The sequence below is a fragment of the Apium graveolens genome, chromosome 10 (genome assembly GCF_009905375.1).
Source record: "Apium graveolens cultivar Ventura chromosome 10, ASM990537v1, whole genome shotgun sequence".
Lineage (NCBI taxonomy): Eukaryota > Viridiplantae > Streptophyta > Magnoliopsida > Apiales > Apiaceae > Apium > Apium graveolens.
This window is the reverse complement of record NC_133656.1, coordinates 85,120,449-85,129,089: the sequence shown is the minus strand read 5'-3', so window position 1 is coordinate 85,129,089 and position 8,641 is coordinate 85,120,449. Positions and strand designations below refer to the sequence as shown.

The 8,641-nt window shown below is 30.4% G+C and overlaps 1 long non-coding RNA gene across 1 annotated transcript; it reads right to left on the bottom strand.

Moving 5' to 3' along the window:
- Positions 1 to 2,926: 2,926 nt before the first annotated feature.
- LOC141692779 (uncharacterized) lies at positions 2,927 to 5,874 on the bottom strand. The gene is made up of 3 exons (XR_012562909.1): positions 5,504 to 5,874; positions 3,911 to 4,103; positions 2,927 to 3,158 (listed from the first exon to the last, which is right to left on the bottom strand). It is a non-coding gene; the product is annotated as an uncharacterized LOC141692779 (long non-coding RNA).
- Between the last annotated feature and the right edge of the window lie 2,767 nt (positions 5,875 to 8,641).

Sequence of the window (8,641 nt, the reverse complement as noted above, 5' to 3'; positions counted from 1 at the left end):
GGTATGAGTAGGCAACTACAATGCATCCCTTACAGTTTGAGGAGTGACAATCTTTGTTTTACCATCAAATTTAAACACAAGGTTTGGATTCCCAGTAGTTTCTCCATCATCATAGACATCAGTCCTCCAGATCGCAAGCACCAGGTCACCAGAGATTGTGGGTCGAGCTGTGAGAGCAAACCCAATCTCACTGGTTCCAAGAAAGTCATGAAAAATGTGAAAATCGATATTCACACTATTGTTATTTAGAATAGCAGAATAGTTGTTAGTCACAAACTTTGCACCACCAAAATCAAATGGTTTTGAAGCAACTAGTGAAGTCGTCGTTAATTTGCAAAAAAAAAATCGAACATAAATTAGGGTTTTAGAGTTTATGGGTGAGAGAGAGTAAAGTAGTAGAGAAGAGGATAATAGAGATAAGTAAAGTGTTAATTTGAAATTAAAAATTGATTTTGTATAACACATCACTCCACTAACTCGGAAAGCGTGTTAGTTTAATGGGACACATGGCATTATATCATTGACTGTAAAAACAATCATGGAGACGTCTAATAATGGGAGTTACTGCATGCAAAATTCCCTAGAATAATGTTTTATATATACTCAAACATTTTTCATCTCCTCACGCCATCAAAAATTAACCACTTGCAAATAACTTCTCACCTGTAATTAAAATACTGATTAAAACAATATTAAAAAAATTCAAAAATTATCATTAGAGTATAATAGTCAATCAGAGTTTGACCATTATCAATATTTAATGAACAACTATCAGGATTTATTAGTCAACACAAGTTTGACCAATATCATAATTTAATAACTATTATCAGGATTTATCAGTCAACACAAGTTTGACCAATATCAGACTTTAATAACTACTGTCAAGATTTAACAGTCAACTGGTTTGACCAATATTAGAGCTTATACACATAATCAGAGTTTAACATGCAGCTATTAGATGGGATTCATAGAAGCTAATTATAAGCTTTCATGGCATCAGAGTTTAATACTATAATCAATATTTATCAAGTACTGATACATTGTAATAAGATACCACACTCTAACTATCAGTAGTTATTCCAAATTATCAGAGTTTGAGAAATGTCCTGATATCATTTCCAATTCATTCACCAATCTTGTAAAGGTAGCATCATAGATAGGCTTGGTGAATATATCTGCTAATTGCTGATCTGTTGGAACAAAGACCAATTCCACTATACCTTCTTCCACATGTTTCCTTATGAAATGGTACCTGATGCTGATGTGTTTAGTCATTGAATGTTGTACTAGATTTCCTGTCATTAAAATAGCACTTTAATTATCAAAATATATAGGAATAGCATAATACTCTAACCCATAATCCAGTAACTGATTCTTTATCCCTAGAATTTGAGTACAACAGCTTCCTGCAACAATATATTCAGCTCATGCAGTTGATGTGGAAATTGACTTTTATTTCCTGCTAAACCAATAAACCAATTTGCCACCAAGAAATTGGCAGCTTCCAGAAGTGTTTTTCCTGTCTATTTTACATCCTGCAAAATTAGCATCTGAATATCCAATTAGCTTAAAGTCTGAATCTCAAGGATACCATAATCCAAGATTCATGGTGCCTTTGAGACATTTAAATATTATTTTCATAGCTAATAGATGCGGTTCCCTTGGATCAACTTGAACCTTGCACAGAGACAGGGAGCATACATGATATCAGGTCCACTAGCAGTCAAATATGAGTGAGCCAATCATACCTTTGTAGTTAGTTATATCTACTGATGAACCAATATTTAAATCTAACTTGCTTGTAGTGGCCATTGGAGTTGTTGCGATTGTACTGACTTGCATTCCAAATCTTTTGAGCAAATTCCTGGTGTATTTGGATTGATTTATAAAGATCCCTTCATCAGTCTGTTTTACTTGTAAACTCAGAAAATAACTCAATTCTCCCATCATATTCATTTGATATCTAGACTGCATTAGCTTTGTAAATCTTTCATAAAGTTTATAATTAGTAGAACCAAAAATGATATCATCAACATATATTTGTACTAATAACAAGTCCTTACCATGGTATTTATAAAAAGAGAGTTTTGTCAATTGTACCTCTTATGAAACCACTTTCTAACAGAAATAGAGCAAGTGTTTCATACCAAGCCCTTGGATCTTGGTTTAGTCCATAGAGTTCTTTATCCAGTTTATAGACATAATCAGGATAATTTTTATCAATGAACCTGGAGGTTGTTCAACATAAACTTTCTCTTCAAGTTCACCATTCAGAAATGCACTCTTCACATCCATTTGGAACACATTAAACTTCTTGTGAGTAACATAGGCTAGAAAAATTCTGATTACCTCAAGCCTTGCAACTAGAGCAGTAAAATAATCGACCTTTTGTTACAAAATAATTTAGGTCTCGAAAGGGATAGTTTTCTGAGTCTAGACACGTTTGTTTCGTTTAAAATGGATAAGCGATTTATTTGTTACCGAATATTTATGAATAATAATTCGATTTGTAAACCAATTTTCAAATAAAATAAAATAATTAAAAGAACGATAAAATAAATTATGAATTTTTAAAAATAATTGAAAATCAATTCAAGTTATATATAAAAAAATAAAATGAATTTTTAATTTATTTAGAAAATGAATCGCAGAAATGGTTTTGAAGATGGGGTTAGGATTTTGAAAAATTGAACTCCAGCTGCTTGAGGAACCTCACCGAAAAATGAAGAACAACTGTGACGTCCCTCAAATCCAGGGTCTGGATTTGACGTCATCACACGAAAACAACTTTTTAAAACACTTTTGAAAACCTGTATTTTTGAAAAGATAATAAGAATCAAAGAATTTAAAACTTGGAAGCTTTAGTAAAAGATTAAAATAAAAATAGTTTAACTCCTAAAAATAGGATCGCATACAGGTTACAACATTGAAATTAGAACCAACTACTATTATTAATAAACAACATCTTTTACAACTTCAAGTCATCTTTTACAAACCTGATTTATTACTGAATCTCAATAAACAACTCTAACTCGGACCTTCTTCATCAATTTCCCTGGATACCTTCTTTGACCTCTAGATAACTTAACCACTCATACTCTTCGCACAGCCTTAGCCTTAAATGATATCAAACTCGAGCAACTCATCTTTAAGCCTTTCTGAAATGAATATAAGAAAAGCAAGGGTGAGCAACAATGATCAGCAAGTACCAATATAGCAACAACAATATAAAATAGTTTATCAAGAGTTCACAACCTCAGGGTAGTATATAAGAAGATTCATCAATATTTGTATCAATTGAAAACTGGAAAATTCAATCACTCAAAGGAATTATTAAATTGGAATTATCTCAATTTAACTAAAAACCAAAGGTTAGGCTGCTGATTAGTCACGCACTAACCCCGAACATGGAACACAACCCTGTTCTCTATACTGAATCTAAGGCACATATTGTCCTACATTTGACTACGCATCTGGTCTGACCACGAATTTGGTCCATGTATTTTGTAAAAATAATCCAATTATAATAATTCCATTCAATAAAAACATTTATTTCTATAAAAAGAATCATAATCAATAGTTATAAAACATTTAATTGAAAACAACAATTGCATTTGATAATCAAACCATATGCAACAAGAGTTTTAACCTTGTAATAACAAAAATCCAGTATAGGTGTTCATTCAATGAAAGGTATTTGGTGATTTTGAAATGGTATCGTAGGGTATGTGTTATTAGGATATGATAAACTATTTTTCTTTTCAGACTTGAAGGTAGAAGGAAATTATGGGCTTCATTCTAAGAAGTAAAGGTTTACTAGGTGTGGTTCACCGCATAAAATATAATACCATAGTCATGAAAGAAATATCAAATTTATGCAACATATTTAAGAAAGGATTTAGGAACTTACCTTAAATCCAGTTCCAACTCACAGCTCAGTCTCTTACTTCATACTCCACAATCTATGCATAACAAACTCACGGATAACCTCTGACTATACTCTATTCACTGCATATTGTTGCTTTCTCGACTTATTCCTTATTCGCTTTGTGATACCATTTGACCTTCTGTACGTCTTTGATATTGCACGTCTCGTCCAGATCCTTTATGAGAATAACACAATACTATAATCACTAAATAGTCTATCGACTTTAACTTATAACTATCAAATCCCGTATCTATAACCCTTCGCATATACATGCCACGTATACCAATAAACCCTTATCATATAATCAGAATTCAACTCATATAACTTCTTTAAACTTATCAGATATCACTTATCATGTAATCATGCTTTAATTCTATCACAACTATTCTATAAATCAATAGAAGTACAGATCATATCAAAAATCTGACCCCCTATTATTTTATTAGACTAACCCCCTATTATTTTATTTCAATCAACAATCAATCGATCAACTGAATTCTGATATAAATTCGGACACGACATTATGTTACTCAATTCACTTATCACGTTCTTAACTCCAGAAATAAATATATACTTCACATAATCGTCAATTTAATACATAATCAGATCACATATAGTCATATTATGCATATCCAATGACATGTACTTATATTTCCGACTCAAATATTTTATTACAAAATATTAAAATAGACAATATAAGCTTCTAATCACTTTTTGTTTGGTCTAAATCCGAATTACGGATTAGCAGATACGATTAAACCAGTTTTTTGACACTCTTATCAGCACATAATTCATATAACATGTAAACACCTATCCCACATATCACATAATTCATATACCATATGGCTCAGTTTATCATAATATTCGACTCAAAATGTTTAAAACTGAAATCGAGTCGAAATACAACTTTTTGATAGTTACGCGACTCAGAAATGTTTACAAAATCAAGCGACCTTTCGAAACGAAAGATTTGATGTCTCAAAAGCTTTTTTTAATAGAAGCAAAATATTTTTCTGAGTTTAGATGCGTTCATTTCATATTAAACGGACAAATGGCCTATTTATTACGAATAAAATAAGAATAATTCAATTAATAATAATATTAATTAAATTTTAAATACCTTTATATAATTTTTAAAAGCTCAAAATAATTTTAGGATTTATTTGACATAATTAAATCATAAATATTTACTCAAAAGAAATTATAAATAATTAAATCAAATAATGATTTTTGAAAATAATAAAAAGGTAATAATTTGAGATTGAAATAAATATTCAAAAAAAAATTTGAAATAACATATTTGTAAAACGGACTTTTCCCCGGGATCAGCGCCCCTCAAAATCAATCCTAACCAATACTTTAAGATAACCAATTTAGAACCCACCATAGTTTATATCTACACACACAAACTTGCCGGGAATAAAGAATATGACTACCGAAACCAAAATCTGGGCCAACAGGGAATATTCTAATAAATCCAAAATAATTTCTAAAACAGAAATCTGAAATTAATATATATTAACTAGGATGCCATAATATATTAAAATATCCAATCAAAATCTCAAAAACCCTTACCGATAATAAATTATGGTCGCCTCAAGAGTTATTCTAATGTCCGAGAAATATGCCCAAAAAATTCTCAAAAATTTACCCGTACACGAACACATGCTGAATCGCGCCCTAAAGTTGTCGGCATCACTAAACTCCCTTTCTACAGCCCGAAAACAAATTAAAACGGAAAACCTACTCCGAAAATTTTCTTCTTGAAACCTTACAATATATATGCCTATGTGTAGGTATCGAAATGCTGATAATTTCTATATGCATTGATTGAAATTTGGACAACCGATTTATGAGATATGATTTTTCGAAGATTGAAAATATATAAACATAGGAGAGAGAGGAGAGAGAGTGTTTGGAGGGGGTGGCGGTGGATAATAAAATTGGGGGGTGTGGTTTATGTAAATACACGCATACTACTTCTTTGTTTTTTATAACACAGCCACGCGTAACACAAAACAACATGGCACGTGTCCTTGTATTGACACGTGTCCTTCTCCTTGCTGCAGGCTGGTTTCTAACTCGCAAATTACTCTTTGACGATACAAATTGCGGGTGAAAATAAATCAAAAAATACCAAAATAATTTTCAAATTCCAGAAATATTTTAAAATTAATAAAATAAAATTTTAATCTTGTTTAAATATTTTTTAATTTAACATTGAATCAACATATAACTATAATCAAAAAATAATTCGAAATTGAATATTTTATGAAATATTATTTTCTAAATTTTATAAATTCCTGTAAATAAGTATTGAAATTATAAATCCATAAAATAATTTCACTAATAATATTCATATTTATGAAAATTAAACTTTGATATATTTACTAAATGGAAGAATAAATAATACGGTTTAAATATTAAATTGAAACAACAATTAAGAGGATGAATAATTTAACACGTATTACAGACAGGCGTAATTTAAAAATATAGTATTTATATCAAAATAGTTCGTATAGCGGAAATATCTAGCTTGCAAGTGTACTGAGACGATGAAATAATATCCGTATAATAAAAAAATCTCACTGAAATTCATACACACAAATCCATACTCTGGATCAAAATAGTCAAAACATGAAAGTGCTCAAAATTACCAAATTAGTCTAGAAATTTTTGGAAATATTTCGGTTTGTAGATTCTCCATACTGTTGAAGTTGCGGGCTTCTGAATAATCACAAATAATTAATAATTAGTTAGAAAAATTATCAAATAATTTTGCACATGATTTATAAAATCATATAACAATCAATATTTCACTTGTAAAATATCTAAATAATTTATGACTCATTCTGAGAATATTAATAATAAAAATTCACCATTTTGGCAGGTATAAACCGCAATTACGAAAAATCATTAACAAATAACTTTACAGAAAAAATTAACGTATACTTACATAATTTATCTTTACTACTCATACGATCAAAACCACACGTATCACTTAATCACATAACACTTATACTCACATAACCAATAATTATAAATTTTTGGAACAATATATGAAAATTTAGTTTAAAGAGCCAATCAAATATTTTCAACACAATCACCCGGAATATAAATATAAAATTCTAAAAACTATTTAAGCTACGATAAAATATTAAATTTATTCCTTTTTTGTAAGTAAAATTACTTTTATAATAATAAATAAATTTTGAAAAGTCCTGGTCATTATAACAGGTTTTCCGGAATCTAGAATTTCTAGATACCGGCCACCTTCCTTGTTTTTCCGGGCAAGCTCAGCCAGCCTCTACAGCTCAGTTTTGAGTGTTTTGTTCAGTCCAAACTACTCCTCAAGACATCTACAATTCAGCTATAATATCTGATGTATTGACAAGCCAACGCCTTAACGATTCATGCCAAAATTCGATCAAAACCGACGGTGAATTCCGTCCAAGTTACGATCTATAGAAACAACAATAAACATCAACAATCCTCATATCAAAATGAAGCTTAAGATCATAACAAACTCATGCATATATTCATATCACAATATAGTTAAGAAACCAACCAGAAAATTGAATCAAAGTATCGAGAAAATTTATAACTCAACCACGCCAATATCGAATATTAAAACACAAGGTTTATATATAATTCAATTGTAAACAACACAAGGAAGCTATATGTATCATCAAAATTGACCAAATATTCCACAATCAGAAACCTTCAAATCGGGTTTTAAACCTTGAAATTGAAATTAAAAAATGACTGTTCAAGGATAAAAATTGATTGAATAAACAGAAACTAGAGATTACCATCTTTGATTTTGATATTCGAGCGTTGGATTTGGAGTATCATATCACCTTCAATCAATCAATTGATTCTGAAAGTCCTCAAGAACCCTAATTCCCAAATTTTGGATATTCTCTGAATATTTTGCTATTTTTTACTAATTAAAATTATTTTTTATAAAATATTAATAATCAGAAATTTATTTATAGTTACGTAAAATACGCCTAATGTTATGGATTAAAAAATAGGGTATATTAATTATTGTACTTATTACTAGGGTTCGTGAGCTTCGAGGCTCGATTTGACTGCTCTTGTGTCTCGTGACTCGATCTGCCTTAACAAGATGCCTACGTACCTTGCTGACTGCCAAGGATCAAGTCAAAAAATGTAGTTCTGATTGGTAGGGGTGAGACCCCTTTGTTAGGTCACACAACACTGTAGAAGGGGGTTGAATACAATGTTATTACAATCAAATCGATTTTGAACACAAGTAACAGTAAAAAGATATATTCAATATGATAAACTCTGTTACAATGGAACTGTTCTCTCTCAGTGATGAATAAATATCACTAAGAGTTGCTAGGTTACAATGTATAATCTTCTCGATAATGATAACCCATATAGTGTAAACCCTAAGTCTGTGTTTATATAGTACACAGTTACAATATAACTTCTAATTGATATGGAATACAATTTTGTCTCCTAAAATATATCAATCAGATATCTTCTACAAGTCTTCCAGTCTTCTAACTCTTTCCATGCATATCTTCTATTGTTTTAGTCTCGATCTTTTACTGTAAATCAGCTTCCTTCCTTAACAGTAAGTCCTCCCGCACATTAGTTCTGATATTAAGTTCTGACTTCCAGTAAGTCCTGATTTCAGTAAGTCCTGATTTGTCATGTTGTTAAGTTCTGAAAACTAAA